Source organism: Oryza sativa, chromosome 3, assembly GCF_034140825.1.
Source record: "Oryza sativa Japonica Group chromosome 3, ASM3414082v1".
NCBI classification, from domain to species: Eukaryota; Viridiplantae; Streptophyta; class Magnoliopsida; order Poales; family Poaceae; genus Oryza; species Oryza sativa.
This window is the reverse complement of record NC_089037.1, coordinates 23,737,941-23,751,379: the sequence shown is the minus strand read 5'-3', so window position 1 is coordinate 23,751,379 and position 13,439 is coordinate 23,737,941.

The window sequence follows — 13,439 nt, the reverse complement described above, 5'->3', positions numbered from 1 at the left end:
TCTGTTCATTCTTGACATGTTGGTACTTTTGTAGTTTAGTTCCGCATTCAGTATGCTGTGTGTCTGCTTTGGGGGCCTTCGTTGGTGGGCCATATTGGCGCAGGAAATGTTTCTCTTCTTTTATTTCCCAATAACATTTTCTGTTATTGTTGCTCGACTTGTTATCGTGGTTCCTCATTTCCTGCTGATAAGTGTGCCTGCCCCTCTTCGTATTATAGGCGATCTGATCTTATTTGCCCAGTTGTGCGGGCTACCTCTCCTGTTGTCTTCAATCATTCTGTGTTCTCTTTTAGGTGGTTCTCTTCTTGCAACTGTTTGCTGCTGCTTGTGAATTCCCAGCTGTCCAGCTTGCTCACCATCACCTCTCCAAGGAGTAGGGTTGTGTCCCTGAAAATATGTTTTCCTTAATTTGCTTCAATGTGTTTACCAGGCATTGCTATGTTTTGGTGCTGTGGTGAACTATCCTGGTGGCTCTTATAACCATGTCTATGATGCAGCCAATAATTCGCAGAACAGGTTCACTGTGTGTGTGTGTGTGTGTGTGTATGTTCGGTGCTAATTGAGACTGGAACTGAAAATCTGAAATGCTTGATCGTTTCAATCCACTGGCTAAGAAAGCTCCGGATGACTCGTGATTATTTGTTGAGTTCATCAGTTGATCAGACGACGGGACAACATATTATGCAGGCAATCAATCAATTGAGGAAAGCTAACGACATTTATAGTTCATTCGCTACAGCCTCATGCATCATCATCTTTACCCATCATATATATGTTTCGATAAAAAAAAATCTTAGGTTGATGTGTATCTCATTTTTATCCATAAGATGAGGCAGAGCTGTTGTCTTTGTTTCCAAACATTTTTGGTTCGTTCAACAAAAAAGAAAAATCCTATGACATATATGTACACATTTAATTTGCTGATAGTGCTGTCACTTTAACCATATGCATGCGATGTATCTATGAACCTAGTGGTCAACTGGCCACTGGCTTCCTTAGCTCCTACCTCACGTCACTGATTTTGAGCTGCAATTTTGATAAGCCATATCTTCGAAGGAATATTACTAAGCCAACATGTAACATGGCGATGTGTGTTTTCATTTTTTTTCCCCTTACTATAGATACTGTAGTAGCTAGTAGGTCTTGGTTTTTATGCGGAGAATGGTGAGCGGCAGTGGCTGTTATATATAACTGGAGGTCTAGTCAGATGGCTGTTATATGAACCGATGATGTTGATGCCATCGCCAGTGACGGGAAAATGACAATTTCATATGAGCCAGCACGCTATAAAAATGCAGCTGTAAATGCTTATGAATGTGTAAATGCTTAGTTTTGTGACTGTAAATGTTTCTACACGTCACTATGAGGTAGCATGATTATGGATGCAAGTGAAATGGAAATTCACATAGATAGGAGAGGGAAGAAATTTCTTCTTGTACCCTTTGTACGTGTCTTTGATCAATCCCTTCCGCCATGCCTTAAGGTTTGCTTCGATCCCTACATATTCCTAAGTTTCCATTCTAATCCCTAATGTACCTAATGTATTTTGTTTGTAAGACAAGACTTTTGGATTTGATCGTTAGGGCTTGTACAGCATGCATCGACTAACAACTGGCCTATAAGACTGCCAACTAGAATATGCTGGCGTGGATGAGAGAAAAATATTGATGTTAAGTTTACATTTTCTCTTAGCCGAAGACTCAAGGAACTTTTGCAGCTTTGCTACAAGTTGATGCGGAAAGGAAGACGATGATAGGAAACTGTTTCTTGTGTACTAGTAATCGTGCACGTGTAATTTACGTTAGAAAATACAAATTAAATCAAATATGTTGCAAGTATGTGACCGACCGATTTGTTTTTTAGTTGGATAGTATGGTCTATATATTTGGTATTATATTTACTTGGACTTAATGTAAAAGGCATAGCACAAAGTATTAAATGACACAAATTTATATCATGCAACTATGGTTAACCACCACTACCAACCCCAAAAAACAATGCAAAGGGATTCTTTTAAACGTGTGGTTGGAAAACGGAGCAATAAGAAAAACACGGGATTTTAAACGTGTGGTTGGAAAACGTAGCAATAAGAAAAACACATGATTTTGATAGGAATACAAGTTTCAAATAGAGAATTGCAAGACACAAAAAAAACATAGGAATGGTCGTTTGATTAGGCCGCAGAAAAAATATAGCAATCGGGTGAGAGAGAGACAGATAGACTCAAAGGAAATTTTTAAATAGGCAAAAATAGGTTGGAGATCTTGCAAAGTTTCCTCCAAATCTACGTGTAATGAGCTATTCCATAGAAGCTTCAATCATTTGTATCAAAGGGTCAATTAGAGAAATTCATATAGGATTAGAATCCTATGAAATTCCTTCACATATCCTTTGAACAAAGGGTCCCTAATACTGCTGTTAGGAATGTCAGTATTGTCTCAAGGAACAAAAGAGTAGAGGCCGAGATGATTTGTAAAAAAATACTAACATTTACTTACTGTTTCTAACACATGGCTCTGTTCCCTCAATCAATGTTCTGAAAGTGAAAAAGATTCAGTTAAGAACGTGTATATCATTATGGTACCATTGTACCAATTAGATCAACTTATAATTTGAGATACCAAAGATCACAGATTTACATCGAAGGAAAAAGATTACATTGCACTTAGGTTTACATAGAAGATGACATACTGCTCCGATAATACGCTAAGGAAGCATGGGCATAACCTGGCCATGCCCCTGCTTCATATTTATTATTACCATATCAATAAACAATCACAATCCAATGTAGGGTCAACAGAAAAAGAACCTGATAAAATTATCGTAAGTAACTTTTTGGTGCTACAACTCTGAAGAAATGTAATTGTACATAAACACATTTTTTTACGGTAATAGAGAGCCACATCACAATTCACAATAATGCCAAGGCAAAGATTTTTCTCAAGAGAGAACAGAATATGAGAAAAAAAGGTCTTTTGACACAACCACAGCTTACACTTGCAGTATAGCTAGGCAGCTAGCTATTGACGTGATTTTGCCGAGGTTTGCTACTGGTGTGATTTTCCCAAGAGTCTCGACTATAAGTACCAGCATTATGATGTGAATTTTACATGGACGCATGTGCAAAGAAGGTTCATTGTAATGCAAGCAACAAAATTGTTATTTAGCCATGGGTTCGGAAGCTTCAAAAATATAAAATTTTGTACATGCATAAATTGAGCTCTAATAAGCATGGATGAGCAGCGATCCATTTATTTGCAAATTGTGATGATGCTTTTGCAAGAAGAATTCTTGCCAACAGACAACTCCACCCCCCCCCCCCGGGCGTCCCCACTATGCTCACCTAATTTAGTGTAATGATATATCGTAAATTGTTGGAACAACCGTAACTGTTTGTTAATAATACTCAAAACTTAACAGTAGTTAAATGAAAATGTATACAAAGAAATATCATTAAATGACTCATATTATTTACATCATCTGCTGAGATGAAATTAATGCAGTAAAAGATCTCACAAAATTGGAAAGAGGATACATCACTAACTCAAAAATCTGGTTACCATTTCACGTTCGTTTACCTTATGAGCTCCTCCGTAAATGATGAAACATTGGAGGACCCACTTGCTTTGTTGTTAGTTGTTACTGTCATCCATCTTGAGCATCTGATTTTAATGCAATCGATAGGGTGTACTTGTCTAAAACAGTCATCTGTTTAACTGTCCTATATTTCCTAAAACAAAGCATCAACTTGCTTGGTGAACAGGAAACATGCCTTGGAACAAATAAAGGAATATTTTGGTTTTACACTGCTTCAATTTTACATATTCATTTGACAGAAGAAAATGACATTTTTAGATAGAATTACCATCAAAGTGGTCAATTCTCGGTTTGATCTATATACATAGCCTTAATTAATAATGGTTATATTGAGAGAAACAAAATTATTTGGAAGATCAAGATGCCTCTCAAGATCAAGATTTTTATGCGATATCTACTTAAAGGGGTAGTATTAACAAAAATATAATTTGGCTAGAAGGAATTGGAATGGTAGTTTGAGATGTTGTTTCTGTATGAAATAAGATGATTTACCATATTTTCTTAGATTGCCATTATTCTAGATTTCTCTGTAGAGCGTTACATGTTTCTTTTGGTTTATATCCTCCGCATAGTATATATCATATTTTTGGGAATCGGCTTGTGGGAATTGATATTAAAACTAAGAAACTAATACTTGTAGGAGCATCTGCAATATGTTGGGCTCTATAGCTGAGTAAAAATGATATGGTTTTTGACAAATTACCTTCAAAATCTTATATGTAGGTACTTTTCAGGTCAACGCATTGGCTCCGGTGTTAGGCTCCACTACAAAGGTGTGATGACGACATCAAGCTAATAAATGATGCATGTCGTAAGCTTGAGTCATCGGTCATGCAGATTTTCTCCAATTTCAGGTGGAGGTTCACAAACAAGATTCAATAGTTGTGGATTCTTTATCTCGCGTTGATGTTTATTAGTTTGTGTTTGCATTATGTTAAGACCGTGGTGTGTTGAACTCATTAGCGTGTGATCACTTTTAAGTGAAATTGTGTAATAATTGATTGTAACTCTTTGAGAAAAGACCGGAATTATATTCCATTATCTTAAAAAAACAACTAGAGCTTACTTGAACAAAACGAAAAAAGAAATAGGCAACTCAGGCTGAAAATCACAGTAATTTAAGGAAAACTGTATGGAAAGAATGCGTACTACAAATCATAAAGAGATAGGTAAAGATGTTGGTGGCATGGTCCCTGCTTGAAAAAAGCAGTTCTAATATTTCTAAATGCAACATCTAGCATAAGTACACATTGATTGATGCCATAAGTCTATATAATTAAATCGACAAACATAGGCAGAAGGTGCGTGATGAATTGAGACATAAGAGGTATTTTTTAAAAAAAATATATAACTGAACATTTATATGACTTTTTATAGTATAATTTTAAAAAGAACATGGTGAACTTCAGAGGGAAACAACTTACGAGAGCAGCCCTAATCTTGAAAAGATTGTCGACATATACTTCCAAAGAGCAATCTATACTTAGATGTGTTCTTTTGGAGGGGTTGGGAACCCCTCCCATTCGCATGGAAAACGTGTACCGTTTAGTAGTTTGAAAAACGTGCACGCGGAAAACGAGTTCGCGTGATCGCTGCTTTTCTGGATCGCTTCCGCATACTAAGCGGAGCCAGGTCGTTTGTAATTTCAGATCACCATCCGATTAGATTATGGAGATATACCGCATGGGCCTTATGGGCCATAGTAGTTTTAAGTTGACATCTTTATCTTATTTTTTAATTCTTTTGTTTCTTTTGTGAAATTATTTTTTATTCTAGTTTGTTATTTATTTTGTGATCACAAAATATGTACTTATTTTAAAAACATAACACAACAGCAAAATTTATGTTTGAAAAAATTTTTTCTTTATTATTTAGAGAAGGAATTTTAAATCTTATATAAACTTTACATGTGGAAAGTCTATTATTTATTAATAAAGTTTATAGGTAGAAAGATTATTATTTATGTATAAAGTATTGCCATGCACTTCATTGTTTTTCCTGACTTTTCTTTTTTTTTTTTGAAAAGAGAGAATATATTAATGACTGAAATTGGGGTTACATTCTAGATTGAGTAGTTCAGTGAGTTCTGCAGGAGAACTTAACAACCATTCACCGTAGATTCCTGAACTTACTACTAATCTAGCTAGCTTATGCGCTACTCCATTTGATTCTCTCTTTATCTTGTGCACCTGCACCTGTTGTAGACACTCCATCCATCTTAGTGCCTCCCTGATCGTCCCAGCCCACGCCGATCTCAACTGAGTCTTCTTCACGAGGTTAGCAACCACTTCTGAGTTGTCAAATTCATAAATCATCGGCATATGCACCCAATTCGTGGCCAATCGTAAACCTTCCACACACGCCATAGCCTCAGCATGCACCGCCGAATTACATCTCTGCAAACGCTTACATGCCGACATTAGAACTAGTCCCCTGCAATCTCTGATGATTACCCCAGCCGTTGCTTCCCCTGTTTCTGGATTATACGTAGCATCAGTATTGAGCTTTGCATGGCCTTCTGGTGGTGGCTGCCACACTGTCACAATGCTTCCCATTGAATCGTTGCTTACTGGCATGGCAATCTCATACATGGGTTTTTTCCCTTTCGGATCATCGACGCTTTGTTGTGTTGGTACCAAACACTCCACATAATTGGCTAAGACGATAACTGAATTTGATATACCTTCTATGCCTGACCCATGTATAACGTCATTCCGGAGATACTATGATCGCCATAAGAGGTACAATACATGAGCTCTCATCGCATCATCGGATGCATCCAGTAGGACCAGTAACCAATCTGGTCCCGTTCTAGCGAAACATTCTTCTCCCGGCAACTTCCAAATCTCCTGCATTCCTTCTCTCAGGGCTCTTGCTTTTGTGCATTCCACCGTTGCATGGAAGCCATCCTCCACCGTCTGAGCACAGATCGGAAATATGCCTGATTGTTCTATTTTCCTTTTCCTCTTATTCTCCCAAGTCGGCAGTCTATCATGCGCCAACTTCCAAGCGAAAATCTTAACTTTAGGCTGTACATTTGTTTTCCAAAGACATCTCCAGATTTTCCTCTCCCCATCGGCTTCTGAACTAGAAGATGCTGACGTTGGCTGCTTTAAGTTCCATGCCAATCTATAAGCACTTTTAACTGTAAACATTCCTGTCCGCTCCGGCTGCCAAGCAGGGAAATCTTCGTCAATTGCACCAGACAGATTCATTCGCAGCGTTTCAGTAGCATCCTCTTCCTTCATGACATGCCGAACAAGCCTTTCATTCCATTCCTTTGTCCCAGGATTTAGCAATTCATTCACATATAACTATTTCTGTTATTCTTCCTCGGTACCACTGACTTGTCACCCTTAGGTATCCATCGGTGGCGCCAAATTTTGATATTTGTTCCATTACCAATCCTCCATATAACACCTTCCTTCAACAATTGCAATCCATGCTCAATAGCTTTCCAGGTTGGGGATGAAACTGAAGGGAATGCAGTGTCCAAAAGGTTTCCATGGGGGTAATACTTGGCCTTCAGAATCCTGGCACAAAGACTATCAGGCATGGTCAATAGTCTCCAAGCTTGCCGAGCCAACAAAGCTTGGTTAAAACATTTTATATCCCGAAATCCCATTCCTCCAAAAGTTTTCGGGCTGGTTAGCTTCTCCCAAGAAATCCGGTGAACTTTCCTCTCTCCTTTATCATGTCCCCACTAGAAATTCCGGACCAGTTGTGAATATTCCTCGCAAAACTTATCAGACATGTTAAACATACCCATTGTATATGTGGGCAGAGCTTGAGCTACGCTTTTAATTAACACATCCTTAGCTCCTGCCGACATATATTTCTCATTCCAATTCGTCATTCTTTTTTATAATCTTTGGCCGAGTGGTTGAAACTGTGTAGCTTTCATTCGTCCATCTGGGGTTGGGAGTCCCACATATTTCTCCTCAAAGCTTGCCCTTTGCACCTGTAGAACACCCTTGATCTCCTCCTGTGTAGCAACAGGGCAAAAACCGCTAAATAACAAAGAGCACTTTGATGGGTTTATTAGTTGCCCGGTGCTATTCTCATACAAACTCAAGGCATGCTTAATACTCCTGGCCTGCTCCACCTCCGCTTGAAAAAATAATAAGCTGTCATCTGCAAACAATAAATCCTACTTTTTCCTGACTTTTCTATTGTGTGCATGCAAGGTAGACTTATACCATTTTTTAAGTTTGCATGTGGTCTAAATTATTTTATTTTAAAAACTATATTACAAATATACTTGAATAAATCCTACTTTCTACTTTGGCCCATTTATGTACAATATAAGCTTTATTAAATATTTTTTTCTTGGACTTATTTTGTTTGTTGTTTAAAATTCACTCATACTTTTTTGAAAAAAAATCTATGTTGAAAGTTTACATGTGTAAAGCTTATATATAAAAACCTACTGAAAATTACTATGCATAAAGGTATATGTAAAGTTTATACGGATAAAATTACATGTATAAAATAGAATGGTTTATGTTGGATTTTAGTCTATATGAGAAAGGAAAAGGTCAGGATATGCTTGAGCTAGCTAGTGGCCCAGGAAGATTTTGCATGTACGTAGGCTATGTTGTGGGTTGGAGCAGAGAGACTTGTGCGCAAGAGGCAGCTAGGAGCAGACACGCACGGTTCGCTCGACGCGAGCAGTCGCGTACTAGACGCACCCCAAGTGAGCAGCCCAAGCGCCCAACGAAACCACTGTCGCAATCAGGCTGATGCGGTGATGCCACACACACACGACACGACGTCTCGTATACCCTCATCCCTCAATCGGCGGCATAATTATTTCGACGCCGCACACGAAGCCGCACGATTCGTCTTCCATATCCACGCCGCCGCGCCGAGTCACTGACGCCGCTAGCGCGGTAGCACCGAAATTGTCCCGTCACTCCGTCAGATCAGTGGTCGGTTGTCGCAGCGTCGCTCTGGTCCCTTTCTCGCTGTGTAGTGCTCGCCTGCTTTGCTCTTGCATCTGCACCGTGTGCGACTACTACGGGGCTGTTTGGATAGTTTAGTCCCCGTTATATCGGATGCTTGGACAGTAATTAAAAATATTAAATATAGACTAATGATAAAACCTATTTTATATCTTTGGACTAATTCGCGAGACAAATTTAATAAGCCTAATTAATTCATGATTAGTCTATGTGATGCTACACTAAACATGGGCTAATTATGGATTAATTATGCTTAAAAAATTTCTCGTGAATTAACCCTCATTTATGCAATTAATTTTATAATTAGTCTATGTTTAATACTTTAGATTAGCGTCCAAACATCTGATATGATAGAGACTAAAGTTTGGATTTAAACACCACCTACGCCAACTCCAGCACGCCGCCGCCAGCCGTGCCGCGCGCCGTCATCAATCGGCCTGCTGCCTTGCCATCTGTCCTAGCCTTGCCGTGCGGCCAATGCTTGCACGCTGTATATATGGCCATGGTTAGATTTTAACTTTTTTATCACATCGAACTTTTCTATACACAAACTTCTAATTTTTTCGTTATATAGTTCTAATTTCTTTGAATTTTTAATTTTGACGTGAAACTACACAACATATATATGCGTATGCAGTGGCAGCAAGCAGCAGCCCCAGCCGGCCGGTGGCTAGGGCTAGCCGGCTAGCCAAGCCCCTTCCGCTGGTTCCCTGTTCCTGGTTGTTGGTTGCCTGTTGCTGGCAGCAGGCCTACCAGCTGCCGCTATGGCCTATGGAAATAGTGTTCGGAAGTTGGGAAGGAGAATGAGGGCCTGTTTAGAGAAGATTAAGATTCTGAGAAGCAGCTGGTTGGTAGCCAGCCTATTAGAATCTAGAAAAGTTGGGTTTTCCAGCTTCAGGTTTCTAGGTTATTTCCGAATCTGGAAAAAAACTGGACTGTTTGGAGGAGCTTCTGATTTTGGTTGAAGCTGTAGCAACTAGAAACTCCCCAAATAGACCCTGAATATGGATATGGGTATGGGTATGATATGGCCGTGGTACCGGTTTACATTCAACGATGGAAACTATAAACATCGCAGCTGCTGAGCGAAGACGATGAGGGCCATTGAGTCTGAATGCCATGCCTGGTGGCGTCTCTCTCTCTCTCTCTCTCTCTCTATATATATATATATATATATATATATATTTTTGTGTGTGTCCATGCTCAACAATTATGTATCACAAATTTACCTTCGGATCTTTCCACGTCTTTTGATTATTGTAATCAAAGCAAGGACAAAAAAAAATAGTCTTCTTATTCTCCCTCAATGCATGTGCTAGCCTGATCAATAAATTCTTCCCTCATGAATACCGGATGAGTTCTCCGCATCTCGTACATCCATGCCTGGTCCATCTATAAAAATCCACAGTATTAAAAATATTATATTGCAGATGTGTTTTAAATAAATGAGAAAACAACTTTTACTTATAAACTAGACCTACAATACAGTGGACCATTATGCACTAGTGATTACCAAACAAATTTTGGTCAGTTAAACAATATATTTGATCTACAAATTACAAAAATAGCTCAAAAAGACATGTTTTAAAAAGTTCAATTACCTCTGCATTCAACCAATGAATATATAGGCGACTGCACGTCAAAAAGCATTATCGCGCGCGGTCGCTTAAGTGGACTGCACGTAATATGGGCGCATTATCGCATGCGGTTCCATAGGAGGACCGCACACAATAATGCAATTACGCGTGCGGTCCATCAGCCGGCCCCGGGGGACCCTTTTTTCCACACACGGCTACTTATGGCCCGCCTGGAACATATAGCCCCTCTTTGTACAGGAAAATTGTTCCTGTAGTAGTATATCATCGGCAAGAGTTTTAAAGATCAATGTATATCATCGACTTGTCACTTGTGGAATTTTAAATTTGATTGACTATTACAAATGGGCCAATAAGGAGCAACAAATGATTAGTTGTTTCTCTCTTTTGAATCAAGGTATGACTTCTCATATATTTATCAATTTTTAAAGATATTTATCTGTAGGATCGAACACAAATAACCAAGCCTACCACAGGAGGGGTGAATGGTAGATTACGTCAGCGGAAGTCAAATAATCGAATCTTAATAGATCAAAACACACCCCAACCTCAAAAACCAATCGAACACACGTTCGGCGGTCTATCCGACCTACTAGGGTCGGTCTGACCGAAGCCTGACCGGTCTGACCGCAGGTCACTCGGCGGTCTGACCGTCAGCCTGAAAACAACACGATAGAGCTTAGGTAAAAATATGATTTCTCTTAAACCAACCGTTAGATCGAGTTGCAAACTTTACATAATAAACTAGACAAACTAAGAAATAACTCCACCGGAGGGATTTGCAAACTAATAAAAGATTTAAGAGAAAACACCCTTGAAAGTCAGCTGTCTCAGAATTTCACACATGTGAACTAAACCTAAAACTTAAGCAAATTCAAATCTAACAAGAACCAATCGACGAAACTTTCCAAATCTAATCTATGAAGTATTAGAAAGGTTTTGGATGGATTAACTTGAACAAAATCGCAGCAAAACGAATAATCACAAGTTAATGCCAAAACCAAACATAAACATAAAACCTACAAAACTGGAATAGATCGTCAATGTCTTGATGATTGAATATGGTCTTTATTGCTCAAGTATATTGTTCACAAGGTATAACCACAGCACTCCTTACAAGTTTCTCACGAAACCTTATCTAATCTTTCAAACTTAACTTACCCTCAAGACATACCCTCTCTCTCTATTTATACCGAAAATCTTCTACTCAAAATAGGAGTGCAACTCCTAGTTCTACTACGACTCTATTCTTGATTTTCAAATCAAAATACAATTACCAAACCTGCAGCCAACAACCGACCACAGCAAATCTCATCATCCATTGACGTACACGAATCCTCCATTAACACGTATCCGTCTCGGTATCAAAATCCGCATCGAAGTCGGCCTCCTGCCTTGCTGCCGCTCCTGCCATGCGAGCCGTTGCATGCTGCTGCCTCACCTGAGCCGGCCAACACACATGCAATCCAAGCAATCAACTACACAAGTACAGGACCGTATATGCATACATATAACCTGCGTGCTACAGTAGTGCCTTGTGTACTGTAGCACCATATACCTCCAACTTTTCTCTTTCAATTCCATTCGCGAACACCGACGCTTGCACGCACACCACGTGAAGCCTGTTGCGAAGATCTCTCCCACACGGTGTCCATCTACCGTATGCCATCTCGTATCCAACTTTGTCACCCGGTATCCTTGACCATCTGGATCTTAACTCCTCCCTGAATCTAGTCCTGATCCCCTTTGACCGAAGTTGTCTTTCAAGAATCCTGACTCTAGTCATCTTCTCATATGGTATACCGACTGCACCTCTGCTCCTTCCTGAGCATAGTCCCGGTCCTCACCATTGACCAAGGCTGACCTCAAGTCACCTGCACACAATCAGATAAAACAACCGTTCCTGGGGACAGATATCATAACATGACTCACATTAATCACACGCACTCACACCAATATCCACGTATCTTTTCAAACCAATTCATCGAATAAATCATTTTGCAAAGCTAATTGTTCATCACAAATAATTGTTCATCACAAATATTAATGACGACAATGATTTCACACCATCAACCATGCTTTATAAATTGACTTATATTTGCAAATTGACATGTTTACTATTATCTTTTGGTATATGATGAATTATATATGGCGTAAAGATTATTGCTTTACTTGAAAATAGTTTTTGTTGCCTTAATTTATTGGTTATAGTATGTTCTTATGTGATTCCAATACAATTATGCTATTTATTGTATTTAGTTGTCCTTATGAACCGGGCATATCCACGCCATCTTTTTTTTTTCATCTTGCGTCTGCCACTGCCTGAAGGATTGGTCTTAGACGATTCGATCACCAAACATTTTGCAATGATTTTATAAATCACATTGCATAGACTGATGGTATGTAATCTCTAAGCTCTTTAGCATCCTTCTTCTGTGGAATTAACACTATTGATGTTTCATTCAGCCCCTTCAGGCATATTCGGTACGGTGCTCAAATAAATTTTTGACCGCACTGCAAATATCAATTTTCAAGATTTCCCATTTTTTCTAAAAAAAATATTGCCGGGAAACCATCCGGTCCGGTCCTGGTGATTTCATCATCTGAGAAGCTTTTGCAGAGATCTGCATTCATTTCCTCTGTAACCTTTGCCTGAACCATATCAAGTAATGGCTAGAGATTAACTGTGGGATCGCTGGTATATATAAAGATTTTTGAAGAAATTTGTGGCCACATTTGCCATCTCCTCTCTGTTCTCAGTCCATGTGCCGTCCGTTTTCTGCAGCCTGCAAATTCTGTTCTTTTTGTGTCGCCAAGTAGCCTTGCGATGGAAGAAAGATGTACTATTACGGTCCCCCTCCCGGAGCCACACAATGCGTGATCTCTGTAACAAGATCATCTACTCCCTGTACAAAATTTCCTCCATTCTTCTAGAGACAGTTTGGTACTCCTGATCTTGTACACCCTTCCCTTGCATGAGCAGTGCATCAAGTTGTTTCCAAAGCCCCTCAAGCTCCTTCTTCACTGAACCAAACTTCTTTCTACTCCATTTTTGTAAACTTCCCATCACAACTTTTAATCGTCCCGAGACAAAATAAATCTCCTCATGGAACTATGTTTCATGAGTTTTTTGTTATATAAAACAAAACCCTAAGAAAAAAATCAATTGTATGAATGTTTTGAAGCAAACAAAAATTACCCAAATCACTTCAAAGTTCAAGAAAAATTAGAAACCAAAATTTAATTAGTTCTTGCACAAATTTCAATCATATTTGAAGTGAAC